The sequence below is a fragment of the Quercus suber genome, unplaced genomic scaffold (assembly GCF_002906115.3).
Source record: "Quercus suber isolate HL8 unplaced genomic scaffold, Cork oak 2.0 scaffold_211, whole genome shotgun sequence".
NCBI classification, from domain to species: domain Eukaryota; kingdom Viridiplantae; phylum Streptophyta; class Magnoliopsida; order Fagales; family Fagaceae; genus Quercus; species Quercus suber.
Genome location: NW_027069669.1, coordinates 918,292 through 941,187, shown reverse-complemented (window position 1 = coordinate 941,187; position 22,896 = coordinate 918,292). Strand labels below are relative to the sequence as shown.

Genomic DNA, 22,896 nt, shown 5'->3' with positions numbered 1-22,896 from the left:
ATTTTTTAAAAGTAGGTAAAATGGGGTATAGTTTTGCAATGGAGAAAGAGAGGAGAAACATGGAAGAAAAGAGAAAAATGAGAAAGTGGGAGAGGCTTCTATCATAGCAACAGAGCGATGGTAATTAATTTTTCTTCCTTGAGTCCTTTATTCTTTTATAGTGGTGAAGGTAGGCATGTGCCACTCTCCTATTGGGTAAGATGTTGGCTTTCGAAGGCGTGGAAGAGTTTTGACAAAATAAAACAACATGCAAGTGGTGCTTCTATGTATGCGTGCTTGTGCATGTGTTGCATGTAGTGATGCTGTCTTGATAGTTATAATAGTCTTTGACTGATTTTACCATTATTTTTACCCACTATCTGTGCAGTGGACAATAACTAATGGCTATATGTTTTCTCATTTTATACATACAAGCCTATACACGTATAAAGCTAAGCAAAGTTGGCCGTGTATAAGGCATATAAGGGGCTCTTTAACCAATTTAGTCATATAGCTAGTTGAAGCAAGATTTTGGTTTTATCTTTTATTTTTCTTCCCTTCTTATTAGTATTTTGTTATACCTTGGACAAGCAATGATGGCAGATTGGCCTATTATTTTACCAATTAACACCATCCCGTACAATAACATACAAATTATCAATTTTGTTTTATGTATATTTACTAATTTTGTTCAAGAGAACTTATCATTTTTTAGAACCCTAATAAACATATAAACGTTGTTTAATTCAATATTAGACATACAAAAATATAAAAATAAAAATAGAACTTATTATCTCTTATACGAATTATGCTCAATAAAAATATTATGCATCTTCATAGTGAAATTCTTAAGAATTTTATTTTTAATATATAAATTACCACTTGTTTACCTAACTAAGTGAATAAAAAAAAATTACAATGAAATCTTCAAAACCACAAATGATCCGAACTTAATCAATCATAAGAGTAAACTTTACAATAACAAATGAAATTGAGGGGAAAAAATAGTTTCCTCTATAACCACTAAATTAACTCAATTATTATTATTATTTTTTTACATATTGTTCTGCCCCTGCAAATGGTTTGGTAGCTAGACCTGTAAGGTTTGCTCTTCGGTAGCCAAGGTTGGTAGAGGTGCAACCTTCTTCTTTCTGGAAGCTTCAGCGATTGAATTGATAATTCCAATGATAACCAAAATATGATCATCATGATAATTCCAATGATAACCAAGGTCGCGTTTTGGTTTTTGTGCCTATTGCATATGTCTCCGAGTGCTACATATAGCCCCATACCGCATCCAACTGTGCATGTGACAAATACGAAAGCTCGAAACCAAATAGGCTTGCCTTCAGTATTGCTTTCCATGATGCTTGAGACTTGAGAGAGAGAGAGAGAGAGAGAGAGAGAGAGAGGTGAGATTTTTCTCTTTTATTAGTGTATGAGAGAGAGATACTTGAGAAAAGACTTGACTCTTTTACACAGTTGAATATCATATATATAAATGGAGCAGAATTTGGAAAGTCACATATAAACGGAAAGTCTGGGTTGGTTTGTGAAAACAGAAGGGCTATTGCAGTTTTATTATTTGGGTCTTAACAAACTAGCAGATCACAGGTTTGTTCTGAAAATTTATGACTTAATAGCTAAATTGGAATGTGTAAATAGCTTGTAATTTTTTGTTGTTGTTTCCACATAGATCTGAACTAATTTCTATAGGTTAGGAAATTTATGGCACTTCACGGTTGAACCTTGAACGCCCAACCATTCTTAATTTGAGAATCAGGGCATCAATTTTATTTCAAAAACTATCAGAAAAATCTGATGCAAACGCAAGCAGGAAAAAACCATACGTTTCTGATGAGTAATGACCATGTAATACCTTACCCCTCCACCAAAAATAAAATCAATTATGGACAAACAGACTAAAAATTAAGTTCTTCTAGATGGATACACATTTTTTACTCTTTCACACATTTTGACATACCTTGTGCATTTGTCAATGAATAATTAGATTACATAATTTACACAAAGGATCACTGCTGATATTTGTGAAAATTAATCAAATCACCATTTAACATGTGTACTAGTTGTGGTAAAGTATGTATAAGAGTATATCTCTCTAGACTTTTTGCAAATGTAAATAAATGAAATATATTTTATTAATATATTTATAATTTATGAAATGAGTCACTTGAAACTTTACTAGAGTCTCACTTAAAATAAACTAATGGGTCAAAAATAAAAAAACGCATTAAGTTATGTCGTGCAATACATACATATATTGGTCACTTGGTAGTTGATACACACGTTGCATAGTGGGTAAGTTTTAATGTATATTAATACACAAATTATGATATATAATTAAAATAAATATTAATTTATTTTAAACTACTTTAAAATTTTGGTAATACAATTTTTGGGGGTAAATTTGGTAATAGAATTTGAAATTGCTTAACTTGTGTAATAGAGTCTTAGTTAGAGCAAACTTCATAACAATTAATAAGTTGGTATTTTGATTCTCAAAAAAAAAAAAAAAAAAAAAAAAATGGGGAGGTAACCCCTTGGCAGGATAACGTTGATCAGAGTGAACCACTTGAGTACCGATAAGGCCTCTGATGGGACGGACGGCCAGAAAAAAAGGCAAATAGATGATCAACAGATGGAAGGAGGGGATAGGAAGATAAAAACTATAAAAGAAAGGCTAGTAAAGAAAAAGGAGGGGGGGGGGGAACAATAAGGCCTCCTCGGCCACAGGCCGAGGAGCATCCCCCCATTTGTAAAGAAACTCTCAGCATTTTTTAAGAAAAGTTCATGCATGGTGATCGACGGCCAGCATCTAAACCTGTCAACCCACTCTCTATAAATTTATTGTTTGGGCTTACTGGGCTGAAGACCCATCACTCAGGGTCAATCCAAATTGAGTCCTTACAATAATATTTTAAACCAAACTTTTATTATATAGTATATAATTCAATATCATTCACTAGGATTTTTAGTAATTTTTTCTATAAATAAAAGGATTTTTAGTAATCAATAAATTGAGGGGTACAACTTTTTTCACATTGTGTCGTTGGTTAGGAATTGCTCATGTGAAGGCCAACAGGCTATTGGTGATAGATGAATAAGTCATATGAGATTTGGGGTCAAAGATGGCATGGGATGGAAGACCATAGTTTGGAAAATGAAACTGTTAAAATTTTTTTTTTTTTAACTTTTTTTTTTACAAGATAAAAATTCTATTTTAGTATAATCTAAGTGTATATATGTGAAACTCCCTCCTAAAGACTTGAATTCCAGTCTTTGCCCTCCACAACCCACAAGCACTTATACTTGTGGAGTAACTATCGCATCAAAGGTGCGTAGTGGTAAAGTTTCTAAGTTTTGAGTTTGAATTAAGGCTGGATTAGAGATCAAATTATAATGATGTCATAAATAAACCAACAATTAATTAAAATACTAATCATTTTTTTTAGAAGAATTAAAATACTAATCAACCTGTCATGTTTATTAGAAATAACAATATAGATTAAAAAAAAAATCTAAAATACTATTTAATAGATCGTGTTTATTAAAAAAAAAAAATTAGCAAAATTGATAAATAAAAAATCTTAAATAAAATATTAAAAAACTTTCACAAAATTTTATAAGACAAATAGAAAATAATCATAAAGCATAAATAATCGTATACAAGTACAACCTATATCCCTTATTATAACATTTATAAATAATAATAAAAACACACACAAAAACAAAGTATACATAAAACTAAGAACTAATGTTTAGCAAAAAACATAAAACTAAGGACTAATTGCTTTAAGAATTGATGGAGCGCTGCCTACTGGAGTTTTTGGGTACTTTTCTCATGTTTATACCGTAGGGAGACTGACCTCAAGTAAGAGAAGGAATATGGGTTACAATTAATTACTAAAGGGACTAGAGAATGGGAGAACATGATTATGAAATTCCGTGTGCTTTATATGGTCGCTCCTCTCTTTTGCTGGAAAGTAAAAAATAGCAAACTTAAGTTTAAACCAATGATGCTGCTGGAAAACTCCAAATTAGTAAAGCCTTAAACAGCTTGGTTGGAAGGAGTTATGTAATTGTAAATGAAGATTTTAGGGGAGAGTATCCCATCTGAAAATGCCCAAAAAACCAAAAACAATTTGCATCTCTAAAAAGTTGCTTTATCTATTTTATATTTCCACTTTTAATAATACATCCTACCTTCCCATACAACAAAATGGGTAAATATTCGTAATTTTAAAACTATGTAGCAAAATACCTCACTTTCCAAAATATTTAGCAAAATGCCCTTATTTTGAAACTTTTTTTTTTTTTTTTTTAATTTCCCAGAGTATTTTCTCAAAACTTTCAATTAGAGACTAATCACTGTTCACGATGGGTGGGCCCATAGCAGAGTAAATTGCTAGCCCAATGAGTTTTTTTAAAGTGTTGGTGCCTGGACTTGAATTAGGAAGCTCTTAGTCAAATCCAAGACAGCCACTTTGAGACCAAGTGTCCAACCACTCAGCTAACCCCACTGGGTTACCTTATTTTGAAACTTAATTTTAACAAAATTGAATTTTGTATAAAACTCGATATCCTCAAAATCGAGTTCTATACGTATTTTTAAGTATTGAAGTGGTAAAATATGAATAAAACTCAACATATTGGAAAAATGGGTATTTTGCTACGTAGTTTAAAATTAAGGATATTTACCTGTGCGCGCCAAAGATGAGGCTAATAGGCTAACCCTCACTTGGGCTCACAATCTATTTATAGTGTGGGCTTTGGATTTCCTACCTTGGGTAGTTCCTTATATAGAGACCAAATGGAGATGTCTCTCCCTCCTATTACTGCTCAAGCTTAATTCTCACTTTTTCCTCTCTTAGTCTCTTTTAGAACTTTTTCCATCCCCCTTTTCTTCCTTCGCTTCTCATATTTATAGCCAAAAATTAGTGGGGAGATATGATTACTTTCATGGTTAGTGGGAAAAGAGGTCCAATGTCGTTAACCCTAAGTGGGTATTTAGTTGGGAGTGGGGTGTGGTAAGAGTGGCATTGGAATTGGTTCCCACTTAAGTAGAACTGCTCGGCAGCAATGTTCCCCAAGGCACAGTCAAGTAGTCGAGAAGAGGTAAAACCGAGCAGCTATCTTAATGTTTGGTAAGTGTTTCACTGGGCATGATCTGGGTGATATAGCATGATACAGCATGGTGCGTACTAATTAAGATCGCTTGCCTAATGGGCTTTAAGGTGGCTTGAGGCCTAGGCCTCGGGACAGTATGTGCCATACTGTCAGGCTGGAGCTCAAGGCCCAAATGGGCCTAGATATCCCAGTGCCATACATTACCCATTTTGCCCATCCCATACTCTATTCTCGTTACATTTTATTATTATTTTTATTAATTCTATTTGAGAGAGAGAGAGAGAGAGAGATCTAAGTTTAAAATAATAAGGGTATAGTAAAATAACAGTATTTAAGTTATAAAGCTTATTACAACATCTATTTTTAGAACTTACTTTAGCATAATATAAAACTATGAATAAGAATAGAGCTTCGGATGTGGAACTATTTTTAAGCTTTTGGTGATAAGATAGAGGCAAAATAGATAAAATGCAAAGTAAAGCCCGGATGGGAATGGTATGGCTAGTGTGGAATGACCATTTGAAGAATTGATGGTTTACTGCTTGTTAGAGTTTTGGATACTTGTAGACACCTCATTTTGTACCCGTTAATAACCTTTGGTTCTTCATTCCAATGATGAACTTGACATATGTTAACCATAGGTAATTAAAGTTCACAATAATTTGGAAGTAATCACAACTCAAAAATGCTCAAATCTCTTTAAAAACGATGTTAAAAAATGACTTTTGCTCACTATTTTAATCATAACTTTTGATCCATAAAGAATTTTTAAGTGAGGTTTATTTCATTGGAAATTAAACATCCAAGGCTTTAATTTGAATATAAATTTTGCCTAATTTGGATTTATATTGAGTGAGTTATGACCATTTGAATTTGGGCCAACACTATAGTCAAAATTGAGATTTTTTAGGAACATGCGTACGCATGAATCAAGGGTGCATGCGCACCCACGAAACTTGCATACATAGGCACATTTCCAGGTCATTAAAACATGATTTTTGAGCCCCCAAAATATAATTCTTTGATGGGGGCCGGCCCCTAGACACTTGGGAACATCCAAAGACCTCTAAAAAGCCCCGAAAACCCTAGTTTAAATGTATAAATACCCACCTTATGTTTCCAATCCAAATCCTAGCTAGAGAGTTTTTTTTTTCTCCATCTCTAAAACCCTAGTTCTTCTTTAATAAACATACACACAACACCTTTGTACGTTTTTTACAAATTCAAAACCTTTCTCTAGTAGTTTTACAAAGGCGGAAACTAATGTTCTAATTTAATTTCTCTAAATCTTTTCGAATCCTTTTGCTCTTGAATTGTGATTACCTAAACTATTGTGTTCTTTTAATTATTCTTGCTCTCTCAATCTAATCTTTGTGTTATAGGCACTAAGGGGTGGGTTAAAAACTTTAAACTCTTGATCCTAAGCAAGGTGAATGTTCTTTCCATGAACTCCTCATTTGCTTAATATGATTTACATGAGTTTCTTAATATAGTTTATTCTAATTGTTATGTTTGATTTGTTTAATGTTTTTAAAAATGTTTGAAATGTATTAAATTAATTTTGGGCTGATTATAATATGTTTTGGTTGTTCTTGTTTTAGTATTTTAGTTTTATGTAAAGTTTAACATGTTTATTTATTTTATGTTAGTTTAGTGTTTAGGGTTTATAACATGCTTATTTGATCTCACATGCTATACCTTTGTTTGTTCAAATCTTGTAAAATGTGATTTTTTTTTCTAGATCTATGCTAAAGGATGCGTATGCATCATCAAGTATGGGTGTGCATGGTTTCGACCATGCATACACACCCGTAAACCTAGATTTGACAAAAATCTTGTTTTTATTATTTTAATAATTTTTCCATGTGTTCTTTGATTTTGTTTGACTCTATTTAGGTGAATTATTCGTGTTTATCTGCTTTCCATACTTTATTTGGTCAATCTTGCCATGTTTAGTTTATTTGTGATATTTTTCCTTTTGTGTTTATTTAATTGTTTTCTTTTCCTTTTTAGTATCATATGTTTGATTTGTTTCCTTTTCTGTTATTATGTGATATTTAACATGTTGTGTGTGTTATTTTATTTAAGTGAATGATGTATATTTAGGATAAGGATTATGGCTCTTTTAATAAACTCTTTAATTAAATATGGCCTAGCAAAACATAATGGAGGCTAACCTGCATGCTGGGCGGTCTTGGGTGCCTAACACCTTCCCAAGTCATGCCCAAATTCTGGACCATAATCTCGAATGCAAGCCTATGCATGTAAGTGAGTGACCTAAAAGGCCCAATTTGGTTCCTGGACCTAAACCAAGTGGTGACTCCATTTTTTCACCTTCCGCCTGCTCCACTCTAGGCCAAAGCGTACTTTGCACGAAGAAACCACGAGGACAGAGGCACTTGTGCCCATAGTACTCTTATCCTATTTATACCAAAGGGAGATTGACCTTCCTGGAAAGGATTACCTATGTAGATAAGTGATAATATAGCTTCTTGCACCTTGGGCAAAGAACTTGCATATGCGAATGAGTTGGTAATACTTTTACCTAATTTGGGATCTTTGGTTGCTTAGGTTTAGTTTGGTTTTGTCAAAATGGAGGAGCTTTTGCTAAATAAGGTGGCTTAGGGTTGTTAGGCATTTAATGCTTGATGCTATTGAGACATGCCATAAGGGCTATTTGATACCAGTGTTTAAGTATTGGTTTTTAAAATTATGTGAAAATTGTGATTTAAAAAGTATAGTAAAAACAAAAAAACAAAAAAAAAGTATTCTGAGTAGTCGTAATGCAAAAAAAAAGAAAAAAAAAGAGAGTAAATAGTACCATAGTTCTATAACTTTTTTTCAAAATTGAAAACACACAATTGAGTGTTTAGTATGATTATTGGTTTTTTGTTGTCAACATCATGTGGGTCGCATAGTTTTCAAAATAATTATAACAATGTCACTTAAAATTGATAGTTGAAAACTGAAAACACTTAAAGTGTTCTCAAAATACATTAAACACTCTAAATAGGGAATTGTGACTCAAACGCTCTTTGTTAAACACTGTTACCAAACATGTGTTTTTTTTTTTAGGCCCATAGTTTTTCACACTTAAATACTAAAACCTATGGTTAAATTATGCTACCAAACAGGCCCTAAGGTCATTGCTTTTTTAGGCCCTGTTTGGCAAGGGATTTTAAACAATAATTTTCACTGTTTAAACACTAAAAACTGTGAGCAAAAAAAAAAAAAAAAAAAAAAAAAAAAAAAAAAAACGAGTTGGTGTTGAGTTACGTTTTTCATTTTAGAGTGTTTGAACATTGAATTTAGAGAACTCTTCCTACCATTTTCAGTTTTCAAATAATATTGTTTAATAGTACGTTTGTAAATATGTTAAAAACTGTACTCCACCTGATAATATACCACATATACTATACTCATCAAATAAAATGAGGGAACTTTCTCTCTCTTCAAATAAAATAATAATACTTTTACTATACTCATCAGTTTTTATAAAAAATACATACATATACTAAACACAAATTATGTTTATTCGCATTTTAAAATATATTATTTAAAATATGGTGCAAACACATTTTTTTTTTTTAAATACTTTAAACATGTATTTTCAAATATTTTTAAACCACAATTTTCACTTTATTTTAAACAATATTACTTGAAATCTGCTGCCGTATATCAAAAGAAAAAACGGGCTTTATAGGCCATTTGCTGGAATGCTATGCGGCCATAATAGCTCGTTATTATTTATTATTTTTTTTTTTTTTATGTGAAGATTGAAAACTTGTTAATTTGTTCGGACAAGAAAAAACCCAAATAAATGTAACAGGGATTTTGGGTTTTATTTGGTCTTGAGGCTCAATACCATGTGGTGTAGTCTGCCATTCCTATTGGGTCATGAGCCGAATGCGTACAGTGCCTTTAGTTAAAAGTAAATGGGATTGGAGACCCAATTATGTGCAATTTCATTCGTTGTTAACATTGGGCTTAGGCTAAGAAATGCCCACTTAAAAGAGACCCATGAACAATAATAATTTAAAAAGAGCATTAAATGCGCTTAGGCAAGACATAAGGGTTCTTATTTATTTATTTATCATTTCACTCTTTTATGATAACAAATTGCTCCCTTTACAATTACATGCTAAGAAGAAATTGATTCCAAAACCAATCGAGGCCTAATTTTTATAATCTGAAGTGGCATTGTAAAATCTTGAAATTTAAACTTTGTCTACAAAGATTGTGACTCTACTCCCCCCATATTTAAAACTGGCATAAGAAATTATTTGTTTTCTTTATTTTTATTTTCTTTTTATGGAAAATTCAAAAAAAAAAAATCTCTCAAAGTATTAAAAAAAATTAAAAGATATCTTAAGGAAATTATTCATTTAAAAGAAAAAGGGATTTGGAAAATCTCTCCATTACAAGGTGGAAAGCAATTTTCAATTGTGGTTATTAGTTTTAATTTCCATCCCAAGATGTTACAAACACTTGGGTAGAACTCATCCTTGAAAACTGGCTTGCAAGGGATAGTACCCAAGAGCTTATAAACACATGTTTAATGATACGCTTAAATAATGTGGGACACTAGGATCATAACACAAGAATTAAGGATGAGATTTGATAAGCTAGGTTTGATAGTTACAACGAGAGAGGAGATTTGAACCCTAAATATTTTTGTTAAAAACACCAAAAGATGCCAACCTCTCATATGAGTGAGAGTTTTGTATGGTAAAATTATTTGAGACAAATTTGTTTGAGGGAGATCTATTGATGATAATGACATTTGTTGTATTGATCGTCTCTACCCATAAGACCTTAGGCAACTCTACATCCAATCTCATACATCTAGCCCTTTCTATGAAGATTATGTTCACTATGTCCGTAACTTTGTTTTGATATGGAGTTTCTATGATTTAAAAATGACAAATGATACCCTCAAATTCACAAAATTCTAATAATTCATTTTCTCTATACTTTATTTTAGTATCATTTTCAAAGTTTTTTATTTTTCTGCTAGTTTGATTTTCAATTTGTTTTTCATTTTTTAAATAAGTTATATATTTGTGCTAGCTTTATAATTTAAAAAAATCCATATATTTTTAGGGTAGTTAACAATAAAACATACTCAATTATTTGTAAAGTAAAAGAAGACTTCACCCTTCCATAGATTAAGTTCTCAATTTCAGTATATTAGTTAAATAGTCATACTAAAATCTTAAGGAAATTCAAAGATGTGAATTTGGATACTCTTCCTAATGATAACACCAACATAACAAATCTCAATGCCATCATTGGCAGAAGTACCAAAATAACAATATAGAACCCAACCAAAAAAAAAAAGAAAGAGTAAAATTCAAGGTTTTGAGTTTAACTTCATGAGAACTATACTATAGATACAAATAGTATCAATCATCCTGTTGACAATTATCCTGGGAGAGAAAATTATCAAAGGGAAAACCTTACCTCTAAAACGATTACAACAAAGCCATCATCATTTACAAAGATAATTACAGAATAGGTGCTACACCATAGATCGATCGGTACCATCCACCGATGTTGGAGTATGTATAGCAGTATAGGTGTGATCTTTACGGTCCCAAAGAGTGGAGGTAAGGGAGGTGCAGTCTTCCACCAATTCAGAAACACCTCAACGCAAACTACAGCAGCAGGGATGAGAAAAATACAGCAAGTGATGATGCCAAAAATCATGGTGAGACATATGTTTGGAATGTTGCGGTATGAATGATCAGGATGTATAATCTCCATTACAGCTTCCCAGATCAAACTACCGCCAAAAACCAAACATACAAAACCAGTGAGAATCCAAAGTAGGAGATAGAGTTTCTCAGTCCAATACATAGATACACACATGATTAATTTCTCAAATAGCCTGTGGAGTGAAATTCAGGTAAGTTCTGTGTAATGTGTCAGCCAAAACTAAAATGTAAAAACACCACCATTCTAGCTCGTTTATATTTTTCCTTTTACAAAATATTATATTCTAGGTCCAAAGAAAAGAGAAGACAAGAAATAAGAGATACAAACGTACCAGATTGAAATCGCTAGCTAGACTAGCTGTTGGTTAGTGCATTCAAAACAAACGTCCAAGACATGTAAATTTGTAATTTATTTATCAAATTCAGTTCATATTTCATGGCTGAGAGGTGACCGAATGTTACCTGTTCGTGAAAGAGACAAGACAAGACTGCAATCATCTTTAGAGGAAAAAGTTAAAAAATATAAAGAGGGAGTTGCCATTATGCATCCGCTTGAAAAGTTGAACTATTAAAAATAAGAGAAGCTATGTTTAGGTGAGGCAGAGGCCAATTGTTCAAAATTTTCACTTTTAAAGTAAGAATATCAATCAAGAAAAGAGAATAGTCTCCCTCCATAATTAAATTATTATTATTTTTTTTTTAAAACCCGTTTTTCAGTCTTGTTGTGGAGATGATATTTCATGCACTCGTTATTGTAATTGTATGCCGCGGATCAAAGCAAAAATCATGGGCACCCTTAGACAAGGGGGACATGACCCGACCTTCGCAGTATAATTTTTGTTTAAAGATTATACTACATATGTGCGTGTTAAAGAAAATTATGTGTGTAGGCCTGTAGGGTCAAAATTTCACATAAGTGCCCTGCCTAACAAATGAAAGTTGGTGGAATAAAAAATCAAAGAAAGTTGGCCAAGATGACCGAAAAAAATAAAAGCCAACAGGAGTCACAGACCCATATGCTTCTAACCCCTTTAAAAACAAAAACAACAAAGTTTGCTTCGAAAAAAAAAACCCTAAAAATTTGATATTGACAAGAACAACTTTCTTCAATCCATAAGTATTTGTGGTTCTTGCTTATCTCCACTCACTAACTTGTCCATGGTCAACATTTAGTCACCATCCTCTCAATCTCCTCAAGTGGTGTTACAGAGTAGATTTTGTTTAGAACTAGCTTGTCCTTTCATACATTATGTTTTTATAACTGGAAGCGTGAATTAAAATATAGTGTGTGAAAGAGTTTTTATAACTGAGTTTATTAAAAGACACTATACTACTGTGTCTTTATGTAAGAAACACCGTTCTTTATAATAAATAAATTTATTCAATGAAAGATAGTCATTGAATCTATCTTTCATGGAAGACGGTAAGTTCCGTTTTTAAATATTTTCTGTATGTGTTAATAGCATATAACATATTAGACTATTTTTGATATACTAATTGTTTATTCAGGGTATTTATGAGTTATGACTAATGTTAATGTATGAATATATAATCTGACATCCAAGTAAAAATGCATAGTTGGTATTGATTGAGCTATGGCCAAGGGAGATTCGAAGATGGTGGTGCAAGCTTTGATGTCGACGAATTCAAGTCTGGACTCTTATAGTTTGCTGGTACAAGCATGGTTTTTAAATTCAGACTAGACTGTATGGTCCAATTTGGTTTATCGAGAATCTCTCACTAACACGTTTCTTTTAATCCTAAAAAACGTTCTAAGTGAGAAAAGCAAAGAACCATTCAAACCACCCGGGTTTGAAAACCGGGGATGGTTTTCACGGTTCAAGCCAAAGCTATTTTTATTTAAAAAAATAAAAGTATTTACAAACTCACACACAAAATGTGGTTTTTTTCTTTTTTTTTTTTTTTTTTTTTAAGAAAGTTAACTATGTTTTTGCAAGAAAATTTTTGAATTGTCCTACTCTCATACAAAGAGAGAGGAAAACAAATAGTGTATAGTTTGGCTAAGTTAGCTATTAATTTTTTAAATTATGTGTTTGGATGAAGGACATTCTTTCCTCGGTCATTCTTTATTCAGGCAATTTAGCTTCTCATTCTTAATAATATTATTCGAGGTCTTCTTTCTAAAACTCTCACTCACCAATGTGAAGCTATAAATAAGTTTTTTTTTTTCCCTTTTAGATGAAACTATAAATAAGTTGATTGATGAATATGATCCTAAATAATAATATGAAGAAAAAAGAAAGCTGATTGTTGATAATATATACTGTATTAAATAAAAGTTGGGCATAGAAACTATGGTTGCACCAAGTAGTTACTTTCACTAATTAGTAAATTAATTTTATATTATGTTATGTATTTTTTTTCCAAATTAAGGGATAATTTTTTTTTAAATGTTTAATTTTAGTAAAAATTTATCATTTAAATTCTATTTAAACTAAAATTTTATTAAAAAAATTCTAAACTTAAACCCCAAACACAACCCATGTTTCTTATATATATATATATATATATAACCCATGTTTTGACTTCTACTACAACTAAAAGCCTATTATCAATATTTTAAGTACAATTAATTAGTAAATTATTTTATACATTTAAAATTAACAAATTTAAATTCTATTCAAAGTAAAAGTCTATTATAAAAAATTTATGAACTTAAATATATAAACAAATTTAAATTCTACCAAAACTAAAAGTTAATTATAAAAAATTCTAAACTTAAATTTCACATAACAACCCATGTTTTATTTCTAAAAAAAAAAAAAAAAATCATTTTGACTTCTACTCCAATTAAAAGTCTATTATCAACATTTTAAGAACAACTAATTAGTAAATAATGTTATCTTGTCTGTTATGAGATATTTTCTCAAATTAAAGGATAACATTTAACAATTGTTTAATTTAAATAAAGCTAAAAGTCTATCATAAAAATCTAAACTTAAATCCCACACAACTCATTTTTTCCCCTAAGATGTAACTTAGGCTTATGTTTTAATCTAGTAAATTCATCTTACTTATTATTTTTTGCTTCTAAATTTGCATTTGAGATTTACTATAAATAAGCAAAACACTAGACACCCATTTAAGTTTTGGTTCTGTTATATAAGTTTTTATTTTTTTTATATTCGCTAATTAGTAAATTAATTGTATATTATTTTTAGGATATATTTCTTCAAATTAAGGATAATATTTAACAATTATTTAATTTAGAAAAAAACATATCATTTAAATTTCAACAAATTTAAATTATATTCAAACTAAAAGTCTATTAAAAAAAATTTTAAACTTAAATCCCGTACAACAACCCACATTTTGTTTATTAAAAAAAAAACCCCATGTTTTGACTTCTACTCCAACTAAAAGTATATTATCAATATTTTAAGAAAAACTATTTAGTAAATTAGTTTTATACATTTAAACTTAAATGATTCCAATTTTATTCAAACTAAAAGTCTATTATTGAAAAATTTTGAAATAAATATTTAAACAAATTTAAATTCTATTTAAACTAGAAGTTTATTATAAAAAAAAAAATCTAAACCTAAATTTCATATAACAACCCATGTTTTCTTTCTTAAAAAAAAAAAAAAACATTTTGACTTCTACTCCAACTAAAAGTCTATTATCAACATTTTAAGAACAACTAATTAGTAAATTAATTTTATATTATTTGTTATGATATATTCCTCAAATTAAAGGATAACATTTAACAATTGTTTGATTTAAATAAAACTAAAAGTATATCATCAAAATTTTCTAAACTTAAATCCCACACAACTCACTTTTTCCCCCTAAGATTCAACTTATGCTTATGTTTTAATATAATAAATTTATCTTACTTATTATTTTTTGCTTCTAAATATGCGTGCAAGATTTACTATAAATAAGTAAAACAGTAGACACCTATTTAGATTTTTGGTTCTCTTATGTAAGTGGGGGGTAGGGGGGTAGGGTCTAAACAAAGGATATTACCCAAATAAGTTCGGGTCGAGAAGGCAATTAGGCCCAAGTACTCATGATCTCAAGCCCAACACAATAAGGGCAATCCAGATAGAGAAACTAAGGAAGTCAATCCGCTGGAGGAACATACATTCCTTGGGAGACTATAACGAACTACCAAGGTCATGGATTGAAGACCGAGGAAGAAAGTAGAGACATGCAAGAAACGCAAGAAGAATGCTTCCAAGTAAAGCACTTATCACCTCTACATTTAATGCACTGCACCAACTCACCCAGGTGCATTAATGGCAGAATGACCCCTAAACAATGTCACCATACCATGTATCCTACTTTACCATCATTAGCAAAGCAATGATGGGACAATTACCTTTGAAAGGATCCAACAACCCTTGTTTCTTTATATATATATATATATATATATATATATAAAACCTACGTTTTGACTTCTACTACAACTAAAAGTCTATTATCAATATTTTAAGTACAATTAATTAGTAAATTAATGTAGGGTCTGTTTTTGTTGCCCAAGCCCAAAGAATATGGGTCAAAGGCCCAACGAACCCAGAACAATAAATTTGTAGAGAGTGGATCGAAGGTTTAGGCGCTGGCCGGCGTTCACGTAGCATGAACTCTTTTCTTTTACTGAAAAATACTTAGAACAATTTACAACTAGGAAATGCTCCTCGGCTCCTGGCCGAGGAGGTTTTTCCTTCCCTTTTCTGCTCCTCCCAAAAACCCTTTCCAAAAGACCCCCCTATACATTTTGCTCACCCCTCTTATATATCCCGCTCTTCCTCCTCTTGTTGGTCATCTATTGGCCTTCCACCTGACCATCTATCCCATCAAAGGTCCTATCCGTGCTCAAGTGGTTCACCCTGATCGATGTTGCCCTGCCAAGGGGTTACATCCTCATTAATGCGGCCAGAAGGGTTAGGTGAGCATATTCAATGCCGAGGTGACAGTTCGCCCAGGGCTTGCCCCCTCTTCGTACTGAGGTCTCGGACGACCAGGGATAGGATCATCCTCGAACCCATCATGCGTCCTCAGCATGGGCCATTTGGGCCTGGGTTGAAGTGGGCCGAGGCCACCCGATTTTCTGGCCCCACAATTAATTTTATACATTTAAAATTAACAAATTTAAATTCTATTCAAAGTAAAAGTCTATTATAAAAAATTTATGAACTTAAATATATAAACAAATTTAAATTCTACCAAAACTAAAAGTTAATTATAAAAAATTCTAAACTTAAATTTCACATAACAACCCATGTTTTATTTCTAAAAAAAAAAAAATCATTTTGACTTCTACTCCAATTAAAAGTCTATTATCAACATTTTAAGAACAACTAATTAGTAAATTAATGTTATCTTATCTGTTATGAGATATTTTCTCAAATTAAAGGATAACATTTAACAATTGTTTAATTTAAATAAAGCTAATAGTCTATCATAAAAATTTCTAAACTTAAATCCCACACAACTCATTTTTTCCCCTAAGATGTAACTTAGGCTTATGTTTTAATCTAGTAAATTCATCTTACTTATTATTTTTTGCTTCTAAATCTGCATTTGAGATTTACTATAAATAAGCAAAACACTAGACACCCATTTAAGTTTTTGGTTCTGTTATATAAGTTTTTAATTTTTTTTATATTCGCTAATTAGTAAATTAATTGTATATTATTTTTTAGGATATATTTCTTCAAATTAAGGGATAATATTTAACAATTATTTAATTTTAGAAAAACATTATCATTTAAATTTCAACAAATTTAAATTATATTCAAACTAAAAGTCTATTAAAAAAAATTTTAAACTTAAATCCCGTACAACAACCCACATTTGTTTTATTTAAAAAAAAAAAAAAAAAAAAAAAAAAAAAAAAAACCCCATGTTTTGACTTCTACTCCAACTAAAAGTATATTATCAATATTTTAAGAAAAACTATTTAGTAAATTAGTTTTATACATTTAAACTTAAATGATTCCAATTTTATTCAAACTAAAAGTCTATTATTGAAAATTTTGAAATTAAATATTTAAACAAATTTAAATTCTATTTAAACTAGAAGTTTATTATAAAAAAAAAAAATCTAAACCTAAATTTCATATAACAACCCATGTTTTCTTTCTTAAAACTCCAACTAAAAGTCTATTATCAACATTTTAAGAACAACTAATTAGTAAATTAATTTTATATTATTTGTTATGATATATTTCCTCAAATTAAAGGATAACATTTAACAATTGTTTGATTTAAATAAAACTAAAAGTATATCATCAAAATTTTCTAAACTTAAATCCCACACAACTCACTTTTTCCCCCTAAGATTCAACTTATGCTTATGTTTTAATATAATAAATTTATCTTACTTATTATTTTTTGCTTCTAAATATGCGTGCAAGATTTACTATAAATAAGTAAAACAGTAGACACCTATTTAGATTTTTGGTTCTCTTATGTAAGTGTGGGGGGTAGGGGGGTAGGGTCTAAACAAAGGATATTACCCAAATAAGTTCGGGTCGAGAAGGCAATTAGGCCCAAGTACTCATGATCTCAAGCCCAACACAATAAGGGCAATCCAGATAGAGAAACTAAGGAAGTCAATCCGCTGGAGGAACATACATTCCTTGGGAGACTATAGACGAACTACCAAGGTCATGTGATTGAAGACCGAGGAAGAAAGTAGAGACATGCAAGAAACGCAAGAAGAATGCTTCCAAGTAAAGCACTTATCACCTCTACATTTAATGCACTGCACCAACTCACCCAGGTGCATTAATGGCAGAATGACCCCTAAACAATGTCACCATACCATGTATCCTACTTTACCATCATTAGCAAAGCAATGATGGGACAATTACCTTTGAAAGGATCAACAACCCTCCAAGTTTAAGGCAAGGATGCGATCCAAGCAGCTATATATAGTAGGAAAGATCCTCGTAGAAGTGGATCGAAAAAGGAAAAAGAAAACAAAGAGAAAGGAGAGAAAAGAAGAGGAAATTGTGTAACCTAAAAACTTGACTATTATAAGAAATATTTGTTCCTCGAACAGGCTCTAGGAAAGAGTTTGAGTAATATGAATTGTTCTTTCCATGATTAACTTCTTCACTTTTGTTTTATGTATTGCTTTTCCTCCAAATTCACCAATTAAGGCTATTAAAACTTGACCTTAACAATCCACCTCTACAAATAAATTACATTGGGTAGGAGCTTTAGCCCACACCTATTCCTATTGGGCCTGGGTTCCCATCTTAGCCCCCTACAGTAAGTTTTTAATTTTTTTTTTTTTAATTACATTCTCAAAATTTGAACTCTTTTGTGTATGTTTTGATTTTGGGTTTTGGTTATTGTATGTAATTTGTGAGTGCATTGAAATTTTTAATTAGACAATCACTAGGAAAAATCGGTATTGAGGAACTATTTTGTTTATTATTGTTTGTATTGACTAGGGCATAGATTAAACATAACCCAAATAGAAATGATCAAACTCATATCACATCTCATATTAAGAAATTAACACAAAGTGCAAAGATAATTTTAAAATATAAAAATAGATAAACACGGATAAAGTTTAAAGTCTAAACTCCAAAAAATTAGAACTTAAAGTAATTTTTTATTAAAATTATTGACTTATTTTATAATTTATTATTACTATTTATTTAATAATTTAGATTTAATTATTTTAAAAAAAATTTAACTTATATATGAATCTTCATCAAGCTGTACATCGTACAAGAATAATACTAGTATATATATAAAGCTGAATGATGATGTGTGATCCGGCCTATTAATCAAATGTTATTCCAACTTCACATAATTTTTATGATTAAAACTTGAACTTTCTTTGCAACTTCTTAGAAGCAATCCAAATTCCAAAAATAACATGACAAAGCTTAAGCAATTGCTTTCATATTTTGAAAAGCCACAGCCTTGTCCTACCGACGTACTTGGCCCACAGGTTGTAGAACGGCAATACTTTGTCTTATATTTTTGTCATTAAACTTTGTCACGGATGATATGAACTACGGCAGGTATTTATAATAATTTTTTATTTATTTATTTGAAGATATGATAGGATTTGTATTAGGATTGGCTTGTTCATGTGACGGTTTTCTTAGTTTTCAACGAATTACCCCTTTTAAAAATGCTGAAAGTGAGATTATAAATATATATGCTGAAAGTCATGATGTTTATTACTCATTATTTATAACTTGTGTATACAAGTTGTAGTAAAATGCTTCTCAAAAAAAAAAAAAAAAAAAAAAAAAAAATTGTAGTAAAATGAACCTAGTGAATTAGGTCCCACCAAAACTCGTTAGTGAGGTGGTATAAACTTGAATTCTTGCCATAAGTGTTTGGTTAAAGTTTCACCATAGATAGAGTTGGCAAACCTAAGCTTAAGGTTTAAAACACCCTTGTGTTGGGCTCATGTACAACACTCTAGGAATGCCACCTCTCTCCTTCAATGTCTTATATTTTAACCAAAAAGAGAATTAGATCCTCAAAATTAAGATGCTAAATATCTTTCTTTTTTTAATTATATAAATACGATAAAATCTCAACCTATTATTATATATATATAAATATATTGGTTAAAAAGTTGTTTATATAGTTTTTGCAACAATAAGGGGAAAAAAAATTGGCAGCAAATCTTCTCCATATATAAAAATTGATAGTGCACTCAATTCCATGATATAAGTTCTGCAATTTGAATTTGAATTTGAATCTTTGTCAATCAAAACAGAAAATTATTGAATACTCAATAATTACCCATCAAAACACCACCAAAAATAAAGTTACGGCCCTGTCAAACTCACACATGCTTCATTAAAATTACTATAAATTATTTATGCAACTCATAAAGACACGATTATCTGAGGTATGATAGTAAATTATCCCAAGAACACCATTGCAATAATTTCATGTGATTAAAATATTAATAATAATAAAAAATTCTGTATAACTAATGTAGCTAGAATAAGAAACATACAGAAGAACTATAGAATCTGTTCATCTCTAATGTAGATAAACTTGCTAAAAAAGTAGATATCATAATACTATTGACATATATGTTCCCTGGCCTGAACTGAGTGTTTACATAATCGCAATTCTAAATCATTATTCAAACAAAATATTTACATAGTGTCCATTTCAAAATCATGGCAAATAATAATTACAGACTTTTAACACCATTGATCAAGCATTCTTGGCCATTTAAGTTGAGAAAGGTGTGACCTTGGCTAAGTTGGCTCTGCGAGGCAGTAGTGAAGGTACAGACTTCCAACATTGCAAAAACACTTCAATGAGTAGTTTAACAAAAGGCACGAGAGTCATACCACCAAAAAGAAAGCCAGCAACAGAAGTAATACAAATCTCTTCTCTCTTGATATCTGGATTAGGATGTATCATCTGCATCACAACTAGCCAGATAATAAAACTGCCAAATGCTGCCCACGCGAGGATAAAGATAACCCAAAGTAAATACAAGATTTTTTCAAAGGTAGACATATATAGAGACTAGAGAAAGAGAAGGATTCAAATTTTTTTCTCAAAAGATGATGTAAATTCAGAAACTTTTAACTACTGCCAAAAGCTTCTTGTATAGTCCTTTTGTCAGCGAAGGACCATTATTAGGTTGCTAGCTAGACATAAGAACAATAAATCAATCATCCAACAATTCAGGAAAAATCAATCAATCAATCAATTTTACGATAACTTTACAGGAAAACAATCAAGAAAGGGGGGTTGGGAGTTTCACTCAGACTACAAGCTTTACTAGAAGAAAGTTCACCTATTTTTAGAGTCTTAATCTTTGAAAGAGACAAGATATAATTATTGTAGAAGGGAGACCAATTCATCATCTTCCTTAAAAATACTTATTAGAGTGTCTTTTTTGTGTTTGGTGGTGGTCCATTCACCTTCCATGTATCCGAGAGACTGAAAAGTTTGTCTTAAAATAATGCAAATAGAGTATAACACATTATTACTTAAATTAGAGTGTTTTTTTTTTTTTCAAAGTCCATATTTGACCTCGGATGAAATTCCCATCATCATGGGTCATTGTGGAATTCTAGGGGTGAAATCTGTCGGTCCTAAGGGTTGTTTTTGGACTGAACCAAAGTAGTCGATATTTAAAAACTTGGGACTGAAACTGACCACACTTGTTGGAATCTTGAACAAGTTTGGTTTGCATTGGTTTGATGCAGTTCGATTTTCATTTTTTCCAAACTCTTAACTGTTTTATCACATAAAAATTAGAGAGAGAGGTTCAAATAAACAACAAAACCTAGAGAGAGAGAAAATAGGGAAGAAAGAGAATCATGGAGAGAGAGAGAGAGAGCATTGGCCTTACCGGAGTAATGTTGGCATGGGGAGATCATGGGTAGTGCATAAGCTTTTTTGGAGGCCGGCATGCGCAGCGTGGGTTTGGGCGGATTTGGGTGAAATCAAGAAAGTGAGGGAGGTGGCTGTGTTTTTTTAGTGAGAGAGGCGACTGATAGAGAAAAATAAGGGGGTGGGGGTAGGGTTTTTTTTAGTTTTAGTTTAAATGTGTTTGTTTTAGTTAATTAGTTTAAATGGTTTTTTTTTTAATTAGTTTAATCTTTAGTTAGTTTGATGGGTTGGGCTTTATTATTTGGTCGGTTTCGGTTCGATTCGGTCTCCTTGTGATTGAAATCAGGATCAAACTGGAAAAAAAAAATTGGTTTTTAAAAAACCAGACGAAACCAATCCAAATTGAGAAAAAAAAAATTGAAAAAATCAGCCTAGTTCAGGCAGTCCATTCGATTTTTTTTTTCAGCCCTATGGAATTCAATGGCAAACTAGTCACTTTTAGGTGAAATTTTGAGATTTTGATCTAGTTAGACGGAAAATTGATTTTCATTTCAAAGTGGGTATAAATGCATAATTTTAAAATTGATTTATTTTAATGGATCCTTTTTTTTTAGTACCACAAACAGGGAGTACAAACACAAACAGTCACAAAAGAGCTGGATTAACCCAGCAAAAGTTTATAAGCGTACAAGTTACCTTTTTAGCTAAAACATATAAGGGGTTAACAAGCAAAGAGAGGACTAAGATCATTTTGTAGACTAAGCCAGTTTGAAATAGAAAAGCAAGATTAGCAAATCTAGTGTTGTCCTGCCAACTAGAGGTTCTTCTGTTATGAAAAACTTTGAGGAGACCTCTGCTATCACTTAGGATCAAAATTTGTTGAAGACCATGATTAGATGCAGTGAAACATGCTTCCACCACAACTTCAAGCAACACCCCCAGTGTTGTCCTAGTTACACTACTGCTGACACCAAAAAGTACACATGCTCCCTATAGATTAACGGCTTCATACACATATGCACATCTATTCTTCCTTTTATTCTTGAAACCAACAACCTTTAGGATAAGTTGCCATGATCCTGTTGCAAATTGGGATTCAACATCTGTGATTGAGATTCCAGTGCAATGAATGAGCTCTTGTACCTGCAAGATAAGGATTGAGCTATTATAACTACTTGCATCGGATTAGGAGATAATCCTTCATGTACCACTTTGTTCCTATGATTCCAAATGGTCCAGAGGATTGTAAACAGATTTTGCAGGTACTCCATAGAGACTTCATCCTTGAGGTTGTGCTTACTAAGGATGAGGCTTAGCCATTGCTGAATAGAAGTACCGTGAAAGTCTGAAGCATGTATGGCAAGAGAGGAGCCATGCCAACAGGCTCTAGAAAAAGAACAAATGAGAAATAAATGGGTAGGAGTCTCATCCTCTTCATTGCAGAGAGGGCACAAAGTAGTTACTGGAATACCTCTATGTCTTAAGTAAGAAAATGTAGGTAGGCAACCCTGCAACAACTTCCAAACAAAATTATTGACTTTGAGAGGAACTTGCACTTTCCAAACCTTGGTCCAAATTACTTGATCCAATGGATTAGATCTAGAATTTCTCCAAGTCTTACTGTTAATGAGGTCATAGGCTTTGCTTACCTGGTATTCTCCACTACTAGAATGTTTCCACATCAACTTATCTTGGGCAGAATTGGATTTGGGAATGGGAATTTGGAGAATGTCAT

At 31.4% G+C, this 22,896-nt stretch overlaps 1 long non-coding RNA gene across 1 annotated transcript; it reads right to left on the bottom strand.

The window, feature by feature from the left end:
- Positions 1–19,837: 19,837 nt before the first annotated feature.
- LOC136070112 (uncharacterized) lies at positions 19,838–22,628 on the bottom strand. Its single transcript, XR_010631352.1, has 2 exons — positions 21,181–22,628; positions 19,838–20,275 (listed from the first exon to the last, which is right to left on the bottom strand). It is a non-coding gene; the product is annotated as an uncharacterized LOC136070112 (long non-coding RNA).
- Between the last annotated feature and the right edge of the window lie 268 nt (positions 22,629–22,896).